Raw genomic sequence first — 25,351 nt, forward strand, 5'->3', positions numbered from 1 at the left:
TGTTGGGCGAATGGACAAGACCAGAACAGAACTGTGCCTGGCTTAACATAAGGCCTGTGGAATCCAGGTCCCTTCAGCAGCCCTTCCAAATGTGGATTTATTTAAAGCATTTATCTCTTACCATTAAAAGGGGGAACATCTTTAATAAAAGGCAGAGAAAACAAGGCTGAGTCAGTAGGATTAGAAGCAGTAAAGCAGTAATAAGAAGGATGCAACTGCCAAAGCTGTTAGAAGTGAAGGTGGAATTTGGCTCTGAGCTTCCTGGCAACCTGTGCAAGAAGGGAAGACTGATCAGTTATGGAGCTCTTCTTATTAGCAAGGAAGATGCTTGCCAGTTCCTTGGGGAAGATGCAGTGCGTTCCAGTTTTAGTTTTTTCTGGGCACTAAATCCTGATTGAAATTTTGCCCTTGTGGTAATAGGAAAGGTTATATGTGCAATAAAAAAGTCCTTGTTTTACAACAAATGTGGAAGTGAATCCCTAGTGACCTTTCCTTCTAGGATCCAGGGGACATTTACCTTGGAGCTAACAGGAAGTATGTTTTACTTGGTGTCATTATTATTAGTAGGGGGTGGAGGGAAGGCCTCAGGTGCACTTTTCCTTTTAAAGAGGTGAACTCTATTCATTTAGAGCATCTCGGTAGCCTTCACAGGGACCTGGAGGTGACTGGGATTGTTAGCACATGTTTTTGCAAGAAGAGGTCATAATGTATCTGGCCTTGAATCACAAAGTTCTGGTCAGCTCCTTTTTATGAGATACGCTCAAGGGAGAAATTAAGGAAATATTTCACCACCCATTAGACTGAAAAGCTGCATTATGGAAAAGGACAATGAACCAGAAATGACCAAGAGCAGATGACACTGAGCAATGGAGCCAGGCAGACCTAGGTTTGAATCTCGCCCTGCCTCAAACTAGCTGTGTGACCTTGGGCAAGTCTCTTAACCTCTCTGAACATGGTTTCTCTGTCTGCAAAAAATGGTGATAATGACATTCACCTTGGATTATTGAGAGGCTAGATGGTAATAACCCAGAAGGTGTGTGCCATATGCCCTATTCACTTCAATCCTCTTCTCCTTCCCCTTCCCTTAAGTTCTCAGGAAATGCCAGTGGAGCTCTCAACTCATCCCTACTTCTGAGTTTCAGGCCCAACTCAGCCCACAGAGGCACAGTCTCACAAGACGTCTTTGTCTAGACTGCTTGTCTGTGGTGATCACATTCAGGGTCTGGGACCACTTTCTGCCCACATTGACCCAGAGCATGTGTGTCAGCCCTCCAACTGCCTGGGGCTTGCCTTCTGAGATGTTTCCAACAATTCCCCCAGCCTTGTTTCAGATTCCTTCCTGTGCCTTGGCCTTGACTGTGTAGCTACAGGGGCAGTTTCTTGAAGGCAGAATATAGAACCCCTGGTCCCAACTCCTCATGCCATGTAGGAAAATACTGGCCCCCAGAGAGGACAAGTCAAATGCTTCAGGCGGCAGGCTGGGACTCAGACCTGGGTCTCTGGATCATACCGCATCTCTCTGTCCCCCACAGCCCCTGGGCAAGTCCCAGTGTGACGCCTGAAGCGCTGACTCAGCAGCCTGCAATGCCTGAGGACCCAGTTGCACTCTACAGATGCAGCTGAGGACCTACAGCTTCCTGGCAATGGACGCCAGACTAGAAATGGATGGGGAGATTTAAATAGAAAACCAATGCCACAAGAAATTCCCTCCTTACCTCACTTCCAACTTGCCAGCTCATTCTCTTAATGATCTTTTTGCTCTCTGGAGGCTGGGACCACACCCCTCCTTTATCTACTTCTCTTTTTGCCCTCATCTCCGGTATCTCTGCCTCACCCTCTACCCCAGTCACTGCAGGACATATGTCCAACATCCTGGGCATGTTGACGCCTCGAGGTCTTTGCTTCTGCTCTTTGCCTTCCTGGCAATGCCATCCGACCATTGGTGGAAATTCCAGGCTTGCCTCTGACATCACTTCCTTGGTGATCCTTTCTCCTCAAAAGGAACAACAAATGGCTCCTTCCTCAGTGCCCTTTCCCCTGGCCGGGCACTTGACATCCAAAACAATGCTCAGTGCCACTGGAGGTGCATTCAGTTCTGAATTAATTGAAGTTATCTGCGAGTGCCTTCATCTCTTGGGCAGACCAAGACCTCCTTGAAGGATCTTGTCAGATCTTGTCATTCTAATCGTGGAACACCCCACCCCCCATCCTCCGTCCCCCAGTATCCGACACTCTGCCTGGCACCAAGCAGAGAGATACTCAGGAAACTTAGTTGCATTGAACCTCATATAATGATAGGGTTGTTCCTGTCTCTTGAGCATCTACTGTGAGTAGCTGGGTGGTGGGCCCTTTACATATACTCTCATGACTCCTTACTGAGAGCCAGGAACGTGGCTACTACTGTACACCACTTTGCAGATGCGAGAAATAAAGGCTCAGAGAGGTGAAACGCACTTGCTCCAGATAACACAGCCAGTAACAATCATGAGATTCCAAGAAGTTGTGTTTGTGACGCCAGTCAAGGGAAACATATGATGTGGTACCTACAGTGCTCCCTCCCTCATCACCCCCACCGCCTCCAGCACCACATCCAGATTCCAAAAGCCATGAGCACGCCCAGCGGTCTGACCATGAACGCCCATCTGGGAATCGCCAGCAGCAGGGTTGACAGGGAACTCCATCCGCCTTGGGAGGAGGCTTCCCTGGGGTAGTACGCTCTGGGGGCCGTCTGGGCAACTCTTGCAGGGCTTCGTTGATGTTTGGGAGGAAGGACCGCCTCTCATTGGACAGCGCCTCGCCCAGGCGCCTTCCTGGGAATCACCAAGTGGGGTTTATGGCCCCAATTTTGGAGCCTGCACAGCGCATCCTCCCTTGGTAGCAGAGATGTCGCCATTGGACCACGGCACTTATAGAGGACGCCACGAGAAAGGGGTTGATTGGGGAATGGTTGTCCTGGTTACGCCACCCCGCAGTGTCCCTTGCCCTCCTCCAAGACTTCCAGCCCCATCACAACCTGTCAGTTTTCCAGGCGCCCAGGAAAGCACGTCGAGCACTCAAGCACTCTGACAATTCCACCCCCGGCCCCGTCTTTCCCTCTCCCCCTTATCTCTGTGATATCGAATCCCATTTCACAGATGGAGAAACTGAGGAATCGAGCAAGTGAATGCCGCGTAAACATCTTTTCCAAGCCAGTCAGGGACCAGCCCCTCCAGTTCTCAGAATCTCTCTCTCTGTAATATATTTTGATTTGAAGAACATGTGCTATTCGCGACTTCAAAACCGCAACCCCAGGTAAAGAGTTAATATTTTTAACGAACCCCAAGCCCCCCACCCTCAGCCTTCGCGGGACGCCTGCGTTTTGCAACTTCAGTTTGTATCTCCAAACTGCTGAGCATTCAAAGGGTTAAATGGGACCGGGAAGGGGGCAGCCGCGGAGCCCTGAAAGGGTTAAAAATCCAAACGCGTGGACTCCCCCCGACTATTTGGTTCCAAAAGGACAGCCACGGGACCGTGAGAGCCAGGGAGCCCCCCTCGCAATGACTTTTTTAAAATTTGAGAACTTAGAACTTTTACTTCCGACCCCAGAAAAGTATCCCAGTTCGAAAGTTCTCTCTTAACCTTTTCTTTTTTTCATCATTTTTTTCTCGATTTCTCCACGGGCTGGATTATAAAACGCTCCCTCTCCCTTTGGGTTTGGGGAGCCGGGTTCCCCCCTCCGGGCAGGGCGCGGCCCGAAGGGGCCCCGGGAGTTTTCTCCGGGGCCGGGTCGGGATGCGGCTGGTGAGTCCCGGCTCCGGCCCCTGAATTGGGGGGTCCGCGTCTGCCCCAAACGCCGCTTTCTTCCGTTTTCCATGTCATTTCCTGTACTAATAAGATGGTGGTCAAAGCAGGGGAGGAGAGCAGCAGCGAGTCGCCGCCGCCGCCGCGCCGAGGCTGGCGCTGAAACTTTGCCTCGCCGGGGACCAGCGCGCCCGCAGCGCGGCCGCTCCCGCCGCGGGGGCCGCCAGCCGGGGCCGCGCCGCCTCCGCCGAGCCGCCCGCCGGGCCGCCCGCGCCGCCCGGGCCCCGCGGCTGCCGCAGCATTCCCGGGAAGGTGAGTCAGCCCCGGTAGCCAATGTGGCCATTGAAAATGGCTTCGGAGAGCGCTCGGCAGTTTGCCAGCGAGCGCGGGGGCCGCCGGTGCGGGGGTCGGGAGCGGCGGCTGGGTAGCGGGCGGCCGGGGGGCTCGGCGCGGGCGCGGGGCGGAGGTCCGGGCGGCGCGGGCGCGGGGTGGGGGACGGCCCGCCGGGGCCGCGAGGTGGGTGAACCCTCGGCAGGTAGCTGCCGCCGCCGCCGCCGCCGCCGCCTCCGCGGGAGCCGGGGGCCGCCCTCCGCCTCCTTCCTCCCAGCTCGCTCGCTCCTCGCCTTGTTACAATGTAGCCTTTTCTCTCCGCGAGCGGCGCGCCCGCTGACGGACGTGGCCGCCGACCAATGGGAGTGGCGGCCCGGGCTGAGCGTTCGGAATGAGAACGCGGTGACACGGGAGGGGCGGGGCGCGGACGCCAGAGGGCTCGCCACGGCCGCCGGCCTAGTTCTCGTGGACGCCCTCGGCCCCGCGCCGGGGGCTGCAGCGGGGGGCTGGGGGATAAAGGTGGGAGGCATCCTTTGGGATGCGACGAAGCCTTCTCCATCACGGTTCGCGATTGCCCGCGAAGCGTGGCCGCGCCGGAGGGCGTTTCTGGAATGCGTTTTAAGTGTTAGTTGCGGTGTAGACTCTTCGGGAAACCTCTCCGGAGCGTAGCCTCCACCCCCACTCGCAGTCCCCAAGGTACTCTTCTATGCAGAAACTGCAGAAACTTAGCGGCCAATGACCTCTCTCCGGTCAAGGCCACCGTGCCCTAGGCGAGTCGCTGCAAAGAGAGTATCAATGTCTTGGGCGATGCTGTTGAAAAGTTGTTGGTGTGTGTCTAGAGCCAGGTTGGGAGATGGGGGCTTAGAACCCCCCAGGCTGGGCTGGGATTTAGGGGAGAAACATGTGAAACCTCTCCTCTTTCCTAGACGTTTGCTTCGTGTGGAGAAAGGCCGTGCTGTGTAATTTAGAGTGGCTGTAAGGAAACACACCCAGCCCTTTGTGCGTGGGGCCAGGAGGCAATAATGAGAGATTGCTCTTGGTACCTGGAAACCCTATAAACTTTGGGGGTTTGGGGACAGAAGAATTTTCTGTGGAGCATTGATGCCTGTAGCACCCAAGCTGATCCTCGCCCACATTTCCTCTTGGGAGGAAGGAAGGTTGGGGCTTTCCTAGGGTCATTGTTGGGGGTGTGGTCATAGTTGGGGAGCAGGGCACAGTCTTTGCCCGCTGACTCTCTGAAAGGTGGACAAGCAGAGTTCTGTAGGGCACGTGCAGAAACCTCCCCTTCTGGGAATAGAGCCCAGACCTCTTGCCGTATTCAGTTTAATGGAAAGGGTATCTCTCTTTGAATTCTACCTCCTCCTCACAGTCTCTGTCTGACTTTGAACTTCACATTGTTGTCTTTGGCCTCTCTGAGCCTTGTGTCTCCATCCCTAACATGAGTCCAACAAAAGCTGCCTGGCAAGGCAGTTGTGAAATTAAATGAGATAGCAATGATGAAATGCCTATTCCAGGGCCTGGCATACTGTTTAAGACATGTTCTTAAACACTCCCCCGGAATCATGGCAGAAGGTACTGTCCTGGGAATATCGGAATAGACCCTACAGGCCCCCTTGTGGTCCATCCCGTCTCAAACTGACAGGGCCTCCAAGGAACAGCTGGTGGCAGGATCTCGTTTCCTTCCCTGGTGATGTTCTCAAAGATGAGGGACACCCCTCACTTGTCCCAGGAGTCCTCGATTGGTCATGATAGCCATCACCTCCGCACTTACGGACTCATTTGACCTGAGTTACAGTTCTGTCACCTAGACTTCTTGGGTTGATGTGTTCCATCCATTTCTTCTCCTTGGTGTCAAGTAGGATTTCTCCTATTTGGATTTGTCCTCTCCTGGACTTACAGGGAGTTTCCCTGGTTCCAGGTTATTGGCAAGTATGAAGTAAAGAGCACTGGGCTAGGAGTCGGGAGTCCTGCCTGTGGATTCAGCTGCCTTCTTGGCCTGCTCTCTTGGCTGTCTCATAGGCATGACAAACACACAGGGACCAAAGCTGTCCATAATCTTCCTCTCTAAACCTCCTCTAGGGCTCTGATCTTGGCCAAGAGCACACTGTCCCACTACTCTTTAAGGCAGAAACCTTGGTGTCTCTGTCTGTCTCACCCCAATCTACTCCATCTCCACGTCCAGCTAATTTTATCCTCTCGAACCCATCCACTTCTTTCCATCCCCTCTTCCCCAGTGTTGTGGTCAAGCCATCGCTGTCTCTCCCCAGGACGACAGCAAGAGCCTCCTAATGTCCATCTGCAGCCTCCCCCTCATGGCAGTCAGGGTGATCCGTTCCAAATAGGGTCATGTCAGGCATCCCACTTCCTGCTTCAAACACCTAGAAGTCTTTCCAGTGTGTTGGGGATAAAGAACCAAATTGGTGCAGTGACCTGAAAGCTTCTGAGTGATCTGGCCTTTGCCCTTGACCTCATCTCCTATCCTCTCCTAGATCTCTTTGAACTCCATACCCCGATCTCTCCTACACAGGCTGGCCTTTCCTCCTCAAATCCTAGAGCTGTGCCATCTAATGACTGAATTAAGGTTAGCAAAGGGCACAGTGGGATGGGAGTGTCTGATTGTCCTTAATGCTTTCCTCTTACTATTTCCAGTTCTTCTAGTTCCACAGTAGGTTGACTGGAGTTTTGCCTGCACTTGGGTGGGGGCCCTGTGACTGGCTGGTGAGTTATAAATGACAGTGATAGATGTCACTTCTGGGCCACAGCATTTAATTGCTGGTGTGAGATCCTCCACAGTGCACTCTCCCTGTGGCATGACAACTGATAGTAAGGCGGGATGGTGGTGGCTGCTACCAGCCTGAGTCCCTGCGTCACTCCACGTGTGAAGCCCTTGGTGACCCATGATGGACATGCAGCATGAGTGATAGCTAAACCTTTGTTGTTTAAAACCGCTGAGCTGTTGGGGGTGTTTGTTACTGCAGCATAACTTAGCCTGCGCTGACCAATACAGGGACTAGAGAGGCATTTTAAGCAGAGAGACAAGTAGTGCTTGTGCAGTTAATGCACAGAGGGAGGACCCTGACTTGGAAAGCAGCTAGGCTGATCTTTTTGACATGCATATCTGAGCGTCTAAACCCCTGCCTGAAAGACCTTCAGGGACTCCCACTGCTGTGAGGAGAATGACAGAAATCCAGCTGCCCTCCAGTCTCTGCGGGGAACTGCCCTCCAGTCTCTTTTGTCCCTCCCATTTGTCATGTTGTGCCTAACACGGGGCTTCCTCATGCTGTTCCTTCTGCCCTGACTTTGCATTCCACCCCCTCTCCCAATGAGGCCTCCTCATCCTTCCTCCTCCATCTTCACATACCCTCTTCAGGGAAGCCCTACCTCATTAGGCCAAACTCCCTTTTTGGCCCACCTGCCTCTCTTTTTGAGCACTCACATCCATAGCAGTTTTCCATTTATTGGTGTAATGATTTCGTTGCAGCCTTGCTCTTCCATCAGACTGTAAGCTCTGCCAGGGTTGCTTTGAATGTACTGTTGTGTTTGCACTTGAGAGTTGCTCACCAAACACCTTCTGCTAAATCCTTGAGCATGGACAGAGGGCCCACTGTGTGCTGGGGGCTGGGGACAGGATGAGGGAATGCCACTTCCCTGAGCTTCCGGCTGGTGGGTCCAGCTGGAAGGAGGTGTTAGGCATAGCCGGCAAAATGACTGGCTTGTAGAGTACGAATGAGACGTTCCCCATCCTTACTGGTGTCCATGGCCCAGGGGGACTGTGTGCCAGCGATATAGCAGAGGATATTCCAGGAAAGCAGGAGGATGAGATTCAACATTGCCTTGAGGTCCCTGCTGATCTAGACAGTATATGATTCAGTGAAGGGGCTGCAGAACCGGAGATCTGGGGAAGATGAAGAGGAAGAAGAAGTTGATGATAATGATAGCAGCTAATGTTTTTTGAGGGTTTATTGTGTGCCAGCTGTGGTTCTAAGCATGTCACATACCCTGTGCTGAAAACAGCTCCACAAGGTAGATGTTATTTCTGTTTCACAGATTGAGAGACCATGACTCCGAAAGATGAGGTAAGGGACCCAGGGTTAATGGTGTGGCCAGGATTAGAACCCTGGCAGTCTGAGGCCATCTCCTTGGTATGCCTTCTTGGAGTAAGGGCAGAGAACCCCAAACCCCTTTGGAAGCATCATGTGGGGTTATAAAGCCCTCATGGGAGAGCGGGCCTCCAGTGGGGTAACACCTACCTAACATCGGGATTTGAGCATGGGGTTCTTGGCTCAGAAGTGACTGGTGGCCCTGGTGCCAGGGCTCATCTAAAACTGCCTGGTGCATCTCCACCTCCTGCTGGAGGCCGAGACTCCTTGGAGGCCACAGAGCCCCATGTTCTCCAAGTGAGGCCTGGGAGGAGCTTCCCGACAGCTGACCCTGGAGCTGTGCTGGAAAAACAAGCCGTGCAGAAAGAAAAAAGAAAATTGTGCTGTTGTTTTTTTAAAAGCCTGTTTCCTATTGCAGATTTGTATCTGTGTTGAAAAAGCCAATGTTCCCTTAATGCAGCCACATTGCTGGTGGTGTCCCCAGACTGTGGCTCTGTAAGTGGGGAGGCCTGGACTGCAGTCTGGGTATCATTCGGTCCTTCATTCATTGACCAGGTGGTTAGGGCATGTGCCAGGCACTGTGCTGGGTCTAGGGGGTGCCATGTGCAAGTTAGTCCTTGCCCTTCCAGAGCTCACAGATCAGCCTGGGAGATTGGCAAATAACCAGGCAGTTGTAGCTTACAACAGAAGGATGCAAAGGGGGCAACCACTGACTGTAAGTCAGGGAAAGCTTCCCTGAGGAGGAGGTCTTTAGGCTGAGCTTTGGAGAGTGAGTAGTATTTGGAGAACACCGGAGGGGAAAGGCTTCAGGTCCAGGGTGTGGCTTGTCCAGAAGCATGGAAGCATGGAAGGGACTGGGGAGGCTTGAGTAGTTTATTCAGGTGGAGAGTAAGTGTAAGGGGAGGAGACGGAGGTGGATGAGGCTGGAAAGAGAATAAGAATAATAATAGTATGAGTAACACTAGTCGTGGTCCTCCGCATTGGTTGCATCCTCTCCCTAGGTCACTCTTACCCCAGTTATCTCCATGGTACTCTTACCCCAGTTACCCCCTTGCCTTCCCCAGGACTTCTGCTCAAATGCTACCTTCTCATGGGCACATTTATTTATTTATTTATTTGTTTATTTATTTGAGACAGGGTCTTACTCTGTCACCCAGGCTGGAATGCAATGGCACAATCTCAGCTCACTGCAACCTCTGCCTCCTGGGTTCAAACGATTCTCCTGCCTCAGGTCCCCGAATAGCTGGGATTACAGGCACACACCACCACACTTGGCTAATTTTTGTATTTTCAGTAGAGACGGCGGGGGGGGGGGGGGTCTCACCATGTTGGCCAGGCTGGTCTTGAACTCCTGACCTCAGATGATCCACCTGCCTCGGTCTCCCAAAGTGTTGGGATTACAGGTGTGAACTACCAGGCCTGGCCGTGGGTACTTTCTTGTTTAAAATTGCAACCCACCCCAACACCCTCTCTCTGCTTCCTGCTTTTTTCTCTCTTTAGTGCATAGCACTTATCCCATGCCCCATGTTTTACTTTTTTATTTTGTTTTCCATCTGCCTCCTATCATTATAATGCAAGTTCCCAGAGAGCTGGGATTTTTGTTACTTTTGTTCACTGCTGTGTGAACAGTATATGCCATGTAGTAACTAGAGCCTCAAATATTTGTGGAATGAGTGAATTAACTGAGCACTGACTATGTTCAAAGTGCTTTATCTGCTTTGTCTTTTTAAATCTTCACAGCGATGCCCTGATCGTGGTTGTTACTTCCCCATTCTACAGTTTAGGAAACTGAGACTCAGAGAGGTAGCATCACTTGCCTACGGTTTCATAGTTGGTGATGAAATTCAAACTCAGGGCGCCTGATTCCTGAGCCCTCCGACCTAACCCGGATACTTGGCCCTTACTAGGCTGTAACAGGTTCTGACGGCTGTGTTGAGGAGTTTAGACTCTGTCTGTTGGCCACAGGGAGCCTCAGAGGGTTTTATGGGGAGGAAGCTAACATGGTGACCAGATCCATGTTCCGAAAACCAGCAGCAGTGGCTTGGGCATAAGACTGGAGGCAGGGAGGCCAAATAGGAGGCTGTCATAATAATTGAGATAGGGGAGGATGAAGGTGAGAGCTGAGAGTGACTATTCCCAGCGAAACGTAGGGAAACTTGGCCCTCTACAGTGAAGGTCAGAGCAGATGGGTTGGGGCTTAGTTCTGGGGGCCAGATGTTTCCTCGAGTGTGCCTGACTTCTGCTTCTGAGTAGCAAGGGGACCTGCATGTAAAATCCAGCAAAGTGCCTTGTGCTGGTCCCTTAGCAGGAAAAGGGAACTGAGAAGGAGCCAGGGAGCCAGCTGGTGGGGTCCACACTGTTCCCTGGAGAGGGTGTGGGCCCCAGGTTCAGTCCTGCTTCTGGCACCAGATAGCGGTGAGATCTGAGCAGGAGGCTGCCCCTCTTGGAGTTACCCATTTTCTCATCTGCAGAATGGGGGCGATGCCACTACCGGCCTCCAAGGGCTGCATGGCCAGCTCCGGAGAAAGAGCACCAGTGAATGGCTTAGGGCCAGTCTCGGGCCATCTCGTGGGTGTGAGACCAGTGGACATGGGGGAGGCATGGGGGTCCTCTCATGCCCCTTGCTGGGGATGGGACAGCAGTGCCTGAATACGAGACAGTGAGTGTATCTATACTTAAAAGTGATCTGGCCACAGCCTCAGACACTCATGGTGCCCCAGTGTCTTGTGTTCAAAGCCAAATACTTAACCTATCTGGGCCTCAGTTTCCTTTCTGTAAATGGACTCAGTAATATCAGTCCTGCCCTACATTTTGTGGAAGATATTTTTCCTCTGTGTTTGCAGGACTGAGTTTAAGGTGCTATTATCTCTGGGGCGGTAAACAGCTGGAAGGAACATGTGTGGAGCACCAGGACACCAACAACAGCCTTGTGAGGTTACTCCTGCATCCATTTATGGATGAGAAAACTTGGGGCTCAGAGAGGTTACGTGACCAACTTAAGATCACACAGCCATCATTGCATTTTTTCCAATCTTCTTAAGAAGACCACATTGATAAAGAAAGCCTTTGAGGTTGCTTATTTGTATTACATAATAATCCTCAGAAGGTTTCTTGGGTGATTTAAAAATAGGATTTGGGCTGGGCACAGTAGTTCTTGCCTGTAATCCCAGCACTTTGGGAGGCTGAAGTGGGAGGATCGCTTGAGTCCAGTAGTTTGAGACCAGCCTAGGCAACATAGTGAGACCCTGTATTTACAAAAACTGAACAAAATTAGCCAGGCGTGTTGATGTGTGTCTGTAGTCCCAGCAATTTGGAAGTCTGAGATGGGAGGATCACTGGACCCTGGGAGATCAAGGCTATAGTGAGCTGAGATTGCACCACTGTACTTCCGCCTGGGAGACAGAGTGAGACCCTGTCTCAAAAATAATAATCAATAAAAGTAGGATTTGATTTCTAGAGTGTTGGTTTCAGACCTTCTCCCCATCCCAGGAACCTCACAGGTCAGAAGTTGCAGGCACATTCAAACCAGGAGCTTCCACTGAAATGATACTGGGTAGGGGAAGTGGAGTAGTGGGGGTGCAGATAGCCTCTAGCCATCCTGCTCCCAAGCAGCAGCCTCAGATCAGGGGTTGGTACTAATGGTCGGGGGGTCCACTTGCAAAGTGAGGCACCCCAGGCCTCTGGAGCCTTCAATGTCTTCTGGAGCTTTCCCTTCCAGTCGTGTCTCCCCTACCTCACCTGATCCATAAGAACAGCCAGGACTCTCCTCCTCCCAACTGCACCTTCTCCCGATCCCCAATCACTAGCCCAGGCAGGCTGGCTCTTAAAACCCCCATTTTACAGCTCAGAAAACTGAGGCTCAGAGAAGTGAGGTGACTTGGAGCTCATACAGTTTAGGAAGTAACCAAGTTAACATTCTAACCCCAAATCTAGTACCCCTTCCTCTGCACCCCAGTTCTTCTGGAATCAGAGCAGAATGGGACCCCAGAGAGTGTTGTTTCACCCTCTGTGCCCTGCTTTGCAAACAGAGAGGTTGTCCAGCTACTGCATGAGTATCAGGCAGTGTGGCTGGAAGGAGCTTGGGGTAGAAAGGGGGGTAGTGGCCAGTGGGCGCCTTCCCCCAGGCTTGTGGCAGAGTTGGGGGCGAGAGTGGGACCAGCAGGCAGGAGGATCACTTTGACTAGGGCACTGAGCTGGGCTGGTATGGACGTCACTGAGCAAGTAAATATGGAACCGCCTCCACAATGTCAGCTTTCCCGGAGTGGCTTCTCCCACTATCTCTCACTTTACCCAAGGGAAAGGGGTGAGGGCCAGGAAAGGATCCGGCTGCCCGATGCCAGGGGATGGAGATGGCCAGCTTGGGAGGCTCCAGGATGGCCGAGGGGCATGGGGAGGAGCCCACCAGACCCTCAGCCCCAGAAGGAAGTGAGCTTTTCGTGGGAGCAGCTGACTGGGACCCAGCCAGGGCAGACTCAGCACCGTCATGGCCCAAGGTACAGAGAAGGCGGGCTCTGGGGGCTGCCGGGAGGTGGTTGGCTGGGGCTTGTCCCTGACCTCACAGCCCTTTACTGCCCCAACCCAAACAGAGTGACATTTTCCCAGGGGCCAGGGGTGCCCCTCTTTAGGCCAGCTGTGTTCCAAGAGAAAGCAAGACCAGCCAGAGGGGGCTGGCATTTTGAGAGGGGGTGCAGTGGTGCCCCAAGAAGGGGTGGAGGGAGAGGAAGGAAAAGCCTCTTAGCCTGAGGGAGGCAGAGGGCAGGGAGGTGAAGTCCTCAAAGGAAATCAGCAAGCTTAGCAGCCAGGGAAACCAGCAGTCTCTCTTGACCCCAAAGAGGAGATATTGGGTCTCCAGGGAAGGGTGAGCAGAAAAGGAGAATCCAGGGCAGAGTTTCCGGCTGCCAGATCCTGGGCCTTTTATAAACCTCAGTGACAGCCAAGCCCCAGTGAGTGTGGATGGGCATGTTCCGTTCAACCCTCATAGCTGTCCCATGATGCTAGTGTTATTAGGTGCAGTTTCCAGAGGTAACATTGAGGCCCAGAGAAGTGAGGTGACTCACCTAAGGCCACACAGCAATGAAAGGCTGAGCCAGGATATGAACCTAGGTCTGTCTGATTCCAGAGTCTGAGCTCTTTATCACAGCGTGGGACTGGCTTGCTGGGACTACAGTGGGAGATAAGGTCAGCCATCCATGCCGGGCAGGAGTTTGTACAACTAACAGATTCCAAGTTCCTTCCCCTGAGATGATGAGCAGTGTAAAGAAAGTACAGCATGTGGGCCACTGTGGCTCGGGCAGGTCCCCCTCTCTGTGCCTTTATGTGACCACTTGAGGAATGGGGAGGCCTAGCACAAGGATCGACCATGTTACAGCATTTTCAGACCTTCCCATCAGTTGTCTGGGTCAGATGTTCATGGAGCAGGCCCTCCTGCTCTGGGGTCCAGACATACACACCTGACTCTTGATGGGCCCTGCACCAGGTTCCTCCGGGAACACCGGGAGCACAGTGGCTCTGCCAGGCCATGGAGACCGTGGTCCGCAGATCTCTGCCCATCCTGAGCTGTGTGGGATGGGTCTGCGGTGAGAGACATGCAGACTTTGAGAGGAAGCCTTGAGAAACTTGTTTGGCAACTTGACATTGCCACATTATTTTTAATTTTATTTCACAAAAGCATCTGTTGGCATCAGATTGGAAAACTTAAAAAATAAAGAATTCACTTCACCTCGAATTTCTTGAGCAGCTCTTGCCTGGGTCTTGGGATTGAAAGTAGGAAGCACCCGGCTTGCTCATGGATATAGGGCAGAGGAGAGCGAGTCATTTCGCCCCGGCAGGTTGAGAGGGAGGATCTGGTTAGGCTTCCCAGAGGAGGTGACGATGAGCTGGACCATGAGGGAGGAGCGGAGGTTTGCCAGGTGGAGGGAGAGGGAAGGGCATTTTAGGCACGGGGAACAGTATGTGCAAAGGCAGGCAAGAGAAGGACCTGACAGCTCAGGAGTGGCAAGTGGTCATGGGTGTTTAGAGAAGCAGTGGAGATGGCTGGGGAGAGGCAGGTGAGGGCCAGGCCGGGAGGGCCTTGAATGCCATGTGAGGGAATTGAGACTTTGCCCTAGAGGCACTGGGGAGCTGTTGGTGGTTTGTAAGCAGGGGAGATAAGTAGTTAGCTTTGCGCTATAGAAACTCTGTCCAGGTGGCAGTGGACTTAAGGTGGCCATGGCTGAGTAGGTGGCTTAGAGCGGTGGTCTCCAACCTTTGGTGCACAAGGGACCATTTTGTGGACAACAATTTTTCCATGGACGGGGTCAGGAAGGATGGTTTTGGGATGAAACTGTTCCGCCTCAGATCATCAACTGTTCCACCTCGGATCATCAGGCATTCGTGCGATTCTCATAAGGAGTGCACTCCTAGAGCCCTCGCATGTGCAGTTCACAGTACGGTTCACGTCCTGTGATAATCTAACGCTGCCTCTGGTCTGACAGGAGGCAGAGCTCAGGCGGTAATGTCCGCTAGCCAGCCACTGGCGAATGCCTGCCACTCGCCTCCTGCTGTGCGGCCAGGTTCCTAACCGGTCATGGATCAGTAACCATCGGTGGTCCAGGTGTTGGGCACCTCTGCCTTAGAGGACCAAAGAGGCCATCCAGGTGTGTGCTTCCTTTCTGCCACCAGCCTCCCAGGAGGCTGTTCCTCAGTGGAGTAGGTTGCTGATGCACAGGCCTCTCTTTGTCCCATGAGTCAGTCCTGGCTGATGGACAGGCAGCCCTCGGGTGTGAGCAGCATGGCCTTTCCAGGCTGGCCTGGTTGGTGGGGTCACACCTGGGGTCACGGGCTGGCCATGGCAGAACTCTCTTGTCCTCACTGCCTGTCCTACTATAGCTGCAGGACTGGTGGGCTGCCAAATGGGTGCTGGGTACAGTCTGGGGTACAGTCCAGAGCCGTGTTTGGGGAGAGCTTACAGGAGAAGGGAGGGCTGAAGTTTGAGCTGAGGTTGGGTCATTGCCCAGGCCCTGGGCACCCGGTCTCTGATGGCATGGGGTCTGTGTAGGAGGTGAGCAGTGGGCAGCAGGCTGAAGTGGCTTCCTGCATGTATCTTCTGATGGGCCAGTGCTAAGACCTGCTTCTGTGGTCTGAGGAGCAAACATCTGGTTGAGGTAGCGAGGAAAAGTTAAAGTCCCAACCCAGCCCAGCTCAAAGGAGCAGATAGTGCAGTGTCAGGGAGTTGCTGGTCTTCAACTCTGTCACAGCCTCCTGTCCCTAGAATAACGGACCTGCCCTGTCCCGGGGCTGCTGGAAACAGACCAAGGTGTGTCTGGGCCTGCATGTGACCACAAGCCCATGGAGAGAGAACAGGGGCCTGCCTGGGAGGGAGCTGTTGGAAGCGCCTCTCCTGCCTGCCCTACCTCCACCCTCCTCTGGGGCCCCAGTTCAGGGTGGCCCAGCCCCTGCCTCCCTCCCTGAAGCTCCCAGACAGGCTGGGCCCCAACGGCAGGCCGGGCTGTCTGGCTGCTGTTCAACAGGGAGTCCAGCTGCCTGGGGTCCTGCAGAACGGGGCTGGGCAGGCATTCCTCTCTGTCCAGGCCCTGGCTTCAGGGCCAGGAAGGCAGGAGTTGTTGAGGTGCCACAGTCTTGACAGTGGCCTTGGTCATGTGTGGAGGCTCAGAATTAGAGTCCTCACCCTATCTGCTCTCTCCGACTCGATTGGTCCCACGCTGGATTCACTACTTGCCATAAAGTGAGGGCCTCCCTGATGGGAGCTGGGGAGCAAGTCCTGGGACAGCTGAGCCTAACTCAGGCTTTGTTTTTCTGCTCCACCCTTCCCCAAAGCCGATCCTTTCACTGTGCAGGCCTACTGAGACCTCCTTGCTTCTTAGTGCGCCCCCTTCTCTAAGGACAGATACCCTGAGCCTGCTCTGCGTGGCTCCTGCCACTTCTCAGTAAGACCTCCCAATCAAATCCTCCAAGGTTGTCCGTGTCTGGGTCCACGGACACAGTCTGGCCCCTTTGCTCATCGCAGCCCGTCTCGGCATCTCCCGGAGACTGCGCTCTGTCCTCCCTCTCCTTGAGCCCCCTTCCTGGTTCCGTGGCCTGCCCTGTCCCAGTTCCCTGGGCTACCGGTGAGGCAAGGACCCGCTGGCCCAGCTCCCAGGGGTCTGCTCCCCGGGTTTCAGTTAGAAACCAGACACCTCCCTGGCACCTGCCAGTGGCTCCCCTGCCCTCCCTGAGCACCCTGGCCTCAGGCCCAGGACAGTGGCCAAGAAAGTCTCCTCTGCCCTTTCAGACTCACTCTCGTTTCTTCCTGGACCCTTCCCTCCTGGAGAACCCCTCTGCCTGCTGCCTCCTGGGCCCAGCAGTGGCCTCCTTCCTGGCTGTCCTGGGCTTCTGGCCTGACAGCAGTCTGGCTGCTTCTGGAGCTCAATTGTTGCCACCCCCTTTTCTCAGAGCCCAGTGTCTGAGGCGTGTTGTGGGAGTATGGTTCAGAGAGGCTAAGTGGGCCTGGTCTCATTTCATCTGTGCAGCAAGCTTGGGAGTAGCTACTGTTCGCCCAGTTTGCAGATGAAGGAGTTGAGGCCCCACAGGGTTCAGCGACTTTGTCAAGGTCTTGTGGGACATCAGGGACTTAGATCCACATGTCCTGACTCTCCTCGTGACCACATAGCTGTCTAGGAGGTAATGGCCTCTTTGGCCTCTGCTTGCTATATTGTCAGGGTCTGGCTAGGGCTCACAGGCTCAGTCTGCGTTTGGGGTCAGGGCTTATTGTCCTGCCTGGGCCATTGCCTGGGCTTAGTACTAGTCACCATCAGTGGCAGTCAGCCCTGTGAGCATTTATAACTGCTTTCTCCTCCTCCTTCCTTCCTGAACTGTTGCCCCCAGTGTCAGGTCCTTTTAAGGACACAGCCTTTATCCCTGAAGCATCCCTGAAGCTGGTCACAATTGGCCAGGGCTGGGAGCTGCTGAAACTGAATGGGCCGGGAGTCACTGGGCGAAGAAGGCCGGGGGAAGGTGGACTCTGAAGAGCTGGCCTGTGCACCTGTGACTGCCCAGCCCATTTCTTCTTGAGTTACACTGAAGATCCACAACTCCAGCCTCTCCCTTCTGCAGGGTCTGATGCTCCGTGCTTCCTTATAGCAACTCTTGATGCGAGTAGAGAGAGTAAGGGCTTTTGCTCTGATTTCCCTGCTGGGGCGGCCAAGCTTCAGAACGGTTGTTCACCCCTTTAGATACCTTGTAGTGTTAAAATTGCCTCTAAGTCCCTCCACCCCAGCAGAGCTGCTGGCATGCCTCCAGGGACTGGTAGCCCACTGGTTCCCAAGGCAGCTCATTGGATCTTTTCATTTTTGTTTTACTCCATTTCAATTATGTAAGGAATATACAAATACATTTTACTTGGGAAAAAAAACAAACATTAACAAATAAGCTAAAGTCTTTCTTGATGATCACAACATTCCAGATTTCTCTTTAGGGTTGACCATCACGGTCATGACTCTGGTATATATCCTTCTAGATCTTTTTCTATATGTTAACACACATAATTTATAGGAATACGTACCAGTGCAGTGTGTGTGGGTGTGTGTGTATGTGTTTAAACAAATGGTTTCATGTAGTACAGATTATTCTGCAAATTGCTTTTCTCACTTAACATTGTATCTAGGAAATCTAGTCACACAGTAGGTTTTAGAAAGGATTGTTATTTAACCATCCCCCCACCACTGACGTTTGGGTGAATTCTGATTTTATTCTAGTGCCTCCTTGCACATATCTAGGGCAGCTACTGCTGGGTCTGGGGAACCTTTTGCATTTTTTAAAGTTTATTGTACAATGTTTAAAATCTGGATGTTGAGACTGCATAGAACCAAATGTTTCCCTGTGAGTCCTTCACTATTGCTGGTTCTCCTTTTTAGAGCCAGAGAGAGTCAGCTCTCCTGGCCCCTGCTAGCCCTCAGAGAGTTGAAAACAGTGGCTGCGGCCCCTGGAGCCTTCTCTCCTTCACATTCAGGGTTTTCTGCCCTCATTCAAAGGCATGGCTTTGGGTGACCCCTCTCTTGGGCAGCTGTTGTAGGAAGTGAGCTCTGGAGTCGTAATGCCTCAGTTCAAGTCCTGGATCAGCCCCTTACCAACTGGGCACTCTGGGAATGCCACATAACCTTTCTGTGTCTTAGTTCTATCCTCTGTCCGATAGAGATAACAGCAGCACCTACATCCTGGCACTACTGAGGACTGAGTGAGCTAACACATGTGAAGTGTTTACCATGTGCTGGGCAGACACACAGTAAATGCCCAGTACTGTTACTCTTCTGGGGTGTCTTCTGTAAATGAGGCCTGGATCCCACCTCCGTGGGCAGGGGGCCTATGCTCCCAGAGGGCAACCTGCATGGCTCCGGCCTTGGTGATGGCTTTGTCTCGCTGTCCACTGACATCCCGGTGGAGGCTGCTGCCTGGGAATGCAGCGGGCGATTGGATTTCATCCCGGCTTGGCCCTGAAGGGTCTGGACCAGAGCCTATGGGGAGGGAAGAAGGTCACCCTGACCCCTTGCTCAGCACAGGTGGCCAGGAGCCTGGTACCGTAACCCCATCCTTCAGGCAGGTTTACCGATTGTCAATGAGGTTCGTTGTGGCTGCGGATTTGATCTCCCTTGGCCTGCACGGTGGGCAGGAGAAGAAAGCAGCCTGGGGCCAGCCTTTCCCCTGAGAGTCCTGGGACAGCTCTGGGCTACACTGGCTGGTCCAGGTCAGGGTTTGTCTCACAGCCCTGGGGGCCAATCGGTGCAGCTGATGATTTATTTAGTGCTGGAAAGCATGGTCTGTTTGCTCTTTTCCTCACACCCCGCTTTCAGGCTCCAAACCACACTTATGCTGCTGCCTAAGCAGCTCCTTGCAGCCACCCTGTGAAAAACAGGCAACCTGGCCAAGGTCATTTCACAAATGCAGAAACTGAGGCTCCAGGAGGTTATGTGACTCTTCCAAAGCCACATAGGTCGCCACTGGCAGGGCTGGGAATGGTAGCCAGGCCATCTGGTTCCCTGTCCAGTTTTTTTTCATGAGACGACCTAATGTGACGGTCTTGGCAAAAGGTTCCCGGCCACACAGCTTGGCCTCCTGCCCTCTGGGCAGTCGTCGCATGTGTATTCAGTGAGCACAGATGTTTGGGATTATTTCCTAAGAGGCAAGAAGCACCATGGCTTGCCCCGGGCCCTGCCCTTCCCCAGCACCAGCCCTGGACCCTCTGGGTACCTAGAGGGGGCTGGCAGCAGAGGGTGGCTGCTTCAGCTGAGGCCCGTCTACCCGTCTGGGGTGAGGACTTGCTCTCTACACCCGTCCTGTGGTGTGGGCAGGGGTTGCAGCAGCCCTGGGGGCTCCAGTGCTTCTCCCAGGGAAGCAGGTGAGCAGCCGTCATTGGACCCATTTTTACGCTGGGTCACACCAAAGAAACTGACCTGGCCTAGTTTTAAGAGTCCGAGGGACACAGGCTTTGGGTTCTGGCTCAGCAATAACTGCCCATATTTACTGAGCACTTATGTGGCAGAGGCACTATCTGTGACATTTCACTTAATCCTCAGGGTAGCATCATGAGGTAGATACAGCTGAGGAAACTGAGGCACAAGGAAGCTAAGTGACTTCCGAAGATCATATTGGAGGAAGCTGAGATTTGAATCATGGCAGTATAGCTTCAGAGGATGTGTGGGAGCCACTATGCTATAAAGCCTCTGATGGCCAGGGGGTCACTAAGGTGGCAATGCACCTTTCTCACTCCTGGCACCATGCCTGACACATGGCAGGTGCTTGGTAAATGTGTCGAATAAATGATCTCTGAATGAATGGAAAGCTTTGGGTAAGCAACTCAAGCTCTCTGCATGTTGGTTTTCTCACCTTTCCTTCGGCACTGATGGGGAGGTCAGTGTAGTGATATTTGGAAGTGGCTTGGGCCCTGGCATTGTAGTCACTCTGGGGAGATGGTGCTTGAACTGGGATGCTCTGAACTGTGTCCCAAGGAGTGGGTGGGACGGCTCCCAGCTGTCCACACTGGAGCTCAGCTGCATGCCCCCGGGGGACAGAGGCAAATTCCCTCTGCATGCGTAGCTGTGTGTGTCACCTGTGACAGGTCTTGGTCTTCCTCTGGGCAAAACCAGGGGAGCCAGAGGGTCTGAAGACAGGCTCTGGGTCAGCATGCGTGCTGAGCCTTCAAGTTGCTATGGATCACTCCCAGCCTACTGGGTGATTCAAATGCACACATTTTTCATTTTGATTTCATTTCTTTTCGATAATGAGCCCATCTTTAACCAAGGTCTTGGCCAAGGTCCCGCAGGCATGGAGCAGATTCCAGTGTGCCTCACCTACTGCCTTCTGAGGAGCCCTCCTCTGCTGCTCATGTGGCCCCTGTGTGTCCCAAAAGTGGGAGCAGGTGCTTGAGGATCGGGGGGTACCCGGTGGTACCAGGAAGTAACTCTCACCTCAGCTGCCCCGATCGTAGGGAATTCCCCCAGCTCCACTCAGATTTGTACTCTTTGTAAATAGCTCTGACAGCAGGATCTCTGCAAGAGGACTCGGTTCTAGCCTAGGCTCAACCACATGTTTGCTGTGTGGCTTTGAGTAAGTCCCTTTCCCTCTCTGGGCCTTGGTGCACCACCCTGTAAAGCGAGACCATGGAGCTTGCTGAAACGTGTTATTCTGTCCCTCCCATAAGGAGGGGCTGCAGACCAATACTTCCTCGGCCCCTATTTAAGAGATTGGGATATTGAAGACTGTCTATTGGGACAACTGGGCTTGGAGTTGCAGGTCAGGTTCTGGTACTGGATGGTCCTGAGATTGTGAAAGGCACATGACAGGGTGTGTTGGGGCTTGCCAGGATCCATGCCCCTCACCCCATGGAGAACCTGAGGTTTGGCAGCCAGCAGCCAGCATGCCGGGAAGGCACAGTTCACAGAGTTCATGAGATCCAGGTTTGAATCCTGGCTTTGCCACTTACCCTTGACTACCCACTTAACCCCTCTGAGCCTCACTCAGTTTCTGCAACTGAAAGATGGGGGATCTGAAACTTTCCTCCTGAGATTGAGGTGAGGATAGAATGGGTGGATGTGTGTGACTCCCCAGCACCCCACGGGTCCTCAGTGGAGTGTATCCAGCATCCTTTAAGTCTGGTGAGTGGGCCAGGGTAAGGTCAGGGAAAGCGCCAGAAGCCTTGCCAACAGCCTGGGAAGCTGAGTCCAGAAATAGAAGACCCCAGAGACAGAGGCTCCAGATGGCCAGGCTGCGCTCTGCCAGCCCCTGGGAGGCCAGCCTGAGCTGGCAGTGCGGGCCTCCCCTCCCTCCTGGGGCTGTTGGCTGCATAAATTACTCGGCAGCCTTTAGGCTAATTTTACCTTCTTGGTTTTCATGAATCATTTCCCATCTGGGGGCGTGCGAGAGAAATGGAAACGGCTCTGCCAGCTGGCTGCCAGGGCGCCAGCCACCATGAGGGCTGTGGTGAGCCCCTCTTGCAGGCTCTTGGGAGGGCCCTCCTCAGGACAGCCACCAGGGCTGGCTCCTTCCAGCCACATCCCTGTGCCTTTGGGTTATCATGATTTGGGGTAAATGAGCCACAGCAGATCCTGAGGCTGGAACTTGGGCTAAATCTAAAGGGATTTTGAATGAATGGTTTCACCGTGTTGGTCCTTTGGGTCTGTTTTGACCTTGATGATGGGAATGGCTTGGCAGAGAGACCCCTGAGACCTGCTTGGATGCTTCTTGGGGGCCCAGCTTCTGGAGTTTGCATGACCCTGAGTTTTCATAGTCACAGAATGCCAGAACCAGCAGATCCTAAAGGAAAATCCCAACGGCCTCATTGTGCAGATGGGTAAACTGAGGCTCGGAGAGGGAAAGGGATTTATCCAAGGTCTGTGCCTCAGTGGATGAGGTTGGAGTAACAGTTATTTATCAGCTGCTTATAACTTCACTCGCAACAACCCGATTTCACTCTCATCTCCATTTTATATGGCGGAGGGCGGGGGTAACTGAAGGCACGGAAGGTGAAATAACTTCTCCAGGTCGCATAGTAAGTCATAGAGCTGGGATTCTCATCCAGGGAGTCTTGCTCCAGGGCCCATGTTCCCAGCTTCTTCACCAAGCTGCCTCTTGTCAGTGGACTGCAGGACTGCCCTTGTTCCTGCCCTCCTTGCCTCTCCCATGCCCCTTGAGAGTGGGTTTACAGGGCTGCTGATGGGGTACTCCTGGAAATCTCCAACTGACGCCCTCCCATTTTCTTCATCCATTCATCAAATATATATTGAGCCCTGCCGGTGCCAGGAACCGTTCTGGGTGCTGGGGATTTGGGAGCAGCCAGAATGGGAGGGGCTGGGAAGCTGGTGAATCGCCAGCCCAGTACCCTCATCTCCTCTGAGGCTGGGTTCTCAGGAGGTGGCATCTGCACAGCACTGTGGTCTCTGCCACACAGGCTGCACACTCAGATGCCCAGCCCAGGCGGGGGGCACATGTGAATGACAGGCTGACTGGAGACCTGGAGAGTGAGTGCCTTGCCCTTGCCCATCTGAGCAGGGCCACCACCCAGCTCCAGCGAATCGTTGCCACGTGGGACTGCCCGTGTGGTGTTGCCAGCCCTTCGGATTTCCCAGAAAAGCTGAACATCCACGTTTTTACATGGAATCTTCTGTTTCTTCGAAGTTGGCAAAAATAAAAATGGAAAAAAAGAACAGTCACCAGTTTGCAGCCTGTGCTTCCTTTTTGCCGTTGCCTCTCTGTAGGCCTGCCTAGGAGGGAGCAAGCTTTTCTTCTAGTTAATGGGCCCTTCACTCCCTGCCGTGGAAGACCCCCTCCCATTGCAGCCTGTCTCCCCGCCATGCTGCACTGCCACCTGGGAGCAGAGAAAAGGGTGTGGGCTTTGCATTGCACAGATTCCAGACAGCTGCTGTGCAGCCTTGTTCAAGCCACTTAACCTCTCTGAGCCTCCATTCCTATCTGGAAAACAAAGTAAAACTGTGCTTACTAGGTTGTGAACAGGACTAAATACGAACTGACTGAAACTCAAGTCAAACAAGAATAGTCAAAAAATGGAATTTATGGGCTCAGCAGAAGCTCTGGAAGAATCTTGAGTTTCAGGTACAGTTGGATCCAGGGACTCACACTGTCATGAGGACTTGTTCTGTCCATGCTGCTCTGCTTTCTTAGTTGTGGCTGCATTCACGGGCAGGCTTTTGTATGAGGTGGCACAGTGGCTGGCTGTGCCCCTGCACACAGCAGATTTGCACTTCTATCCTTTCAGCAATCCCTGCAATGAAAGAGCCCTTCTCTTTCCAGTAGAGTCCCCCAAAGCCCCAGAATTGTAGCTCACAAATTGGCTAGACCCTGTATCCTCACACCAATCACTGTGGCTGGCCTGCAGATATGAGCACTGGTTGGTCAGTCCTCGGTGGCACTCTTACCCATGGAGTGGAGCATTGGAGATTGGGGCTCCCCAGGGACACCAGGGGGCCTGGATGCCAGCAGGCAAATGCATAAACATTCTAACTGGGCTGCAAGCCCCATGAGGGTGGCGACCTTGTTCACCCATGGTTCCTAGCACCTAGGGCAGTGCCTGGCACTTGGTAGGATGTGAATGCAGAAGAGTGAGTGAACAGATATGCTTTACAGCATATGTAAAACACCTGACACAGAGCTGGGCATCAGCCACATCCACGCCCCTTCTACCTCCTTCCTGGAGGACTTCTGCCTTCTGAGCTGCACTTACCTTCCTGGTCAAGTGTCATGGCTCCACAGTGCCTCCTCTGTGTTTAGCTTGCCGGGTCAGCCAGAGAAGCCCAAGTATGCTCGTTTTTTTTTTGGCAAGCTTGACATACAGGGATTATAATCACTAGTGATCACATCACTTTGAATTCACAGGTATTATTCTCTGAAATCATCTCATTCCTTGTTTACTTCTTTATTGTTCAGCCCAACTCATTCATATTCTTTGTTACTCTTGTGAGACTGAGCTGCACTCAGCTTCAATTTCATCAAATGTAGGAAGGGGATATAATTCACCCTGCAGGGTTATAGAGAGGATTAAGTGAGATTACACAAAAATGGAATTCACTTGCACAAAGCCTGGCACAAAGTAGGTGCTCAAGAAAGGTCAGATACCCTTTAAATTCTTTTAAGTCAAGGTCTTTTTGGAGCTTACGTGTATGAGCCTTTCCATGAATACCTGAGAAGGTTCTTAATTCTCAGTAATGACCACTAATGACACACACGTACACACACACACGCACACACTATCACAATTGGGAAGAACCCTAGGTCTCATAGTATAGGTGCCAAAAGTGGCCAAGAGTCAATGGATCAGCAAGACAGTTTATTACTCACAGCATGGCAAACATCAGGATCATCAGTAGGGATTACCCTACTCTCAAGTCGCATAAGGTGGCCCAGATGGTAACTATTCACACAGTGGGCTGTGTTGCACCAGAACTCAGGGCTGAGGGCTCAGCAGCTTTTGCAGCAAGCCATAAACAAGTAAGTTTCTCTTCTCCAGGGAGTGAGCAGTTGCACAGTGTTCACACCAACATGTCCTTGGCCAACTTAATTACCTATATCACTAGCAGCAGAAATGGCTCAGAGTCAGAGGATAGCGAGGCCTTCCAGGTGGATATACTCAGCAAGGATGTTTAGGGATGCTTAAGACCCAAGGAGGACTGCCTCTGTTATTTCACACACCAGACACACACACACACACACACACACACACACACACACACACACACACACACACGTACCATACTTGTCTAATAGAATGGTGAGCTGGCTGCCTGACAGTGAGTTCCCTGTTGCTGGAGGTACTCATGCATGCTTCAGGATGATGTATACTGTGGTTTCAAGCATCTTGTGATTTAGACTAGTGCATCTCCAACTTCAATGTGTGTACAGATCACCTGGGCAAATCGCCTTAGGCCAACTGATTTAGGAGGACTGCGGTGCAGAACTCAGGATTCTGCATTTCAAACAAGTTTCAGGAGATGCCGAGGGTGCCAGTCCACAGACCATACCTTGAGAAGCAAGGATTTAGTTGACTGTTGAGGTGTCTTTAATTCTGAGATTCTGGGTAAGATTGGGCAAATACACAGCCAGTGAGAATGGCTGGGCAGGATGGAACAGTGAGGGAGGGAGGAGAAGGGGATGGGGGAGAA

General features: G+C 52.8%; 1 protein-coding gene across 1 annotated transcript in view; it reads left to right on the plus strand.

Moving 5' to 3' along the window:
- The first annotated feature begins 4,004 nt into the window (after window positions 1-4,004).
- The window catches only part of PRDM11 (PR/SET domain 11), an 81,588-nt gene continuing 60,241 nt past the window's right edge, over window positions 4,005-25,351 (plus strand). Inside the window, 1 exon segment of the mRNA XM_030918755.1 lies at window positions 4,005-4,092. The gene's annotated coding sequence lies outside the window, so the exon portion shown is untranslated.

The sequence above is a fragment of the Rhinopithecus roxellana genome, chromosome 15 (genome assembly GCF_007565055.1).
Source record: "Rhinopithecus roxellana isolate Shanxi Qingling chromosome 15, ASM756505v1, whole genome shotgun sequence".
NCBI lineage: Eukaryota > Metazoa > Chordata > Mammalia > Primates > Cercopithecidae > Rhinopithecus > Rhinopithecus roxellana.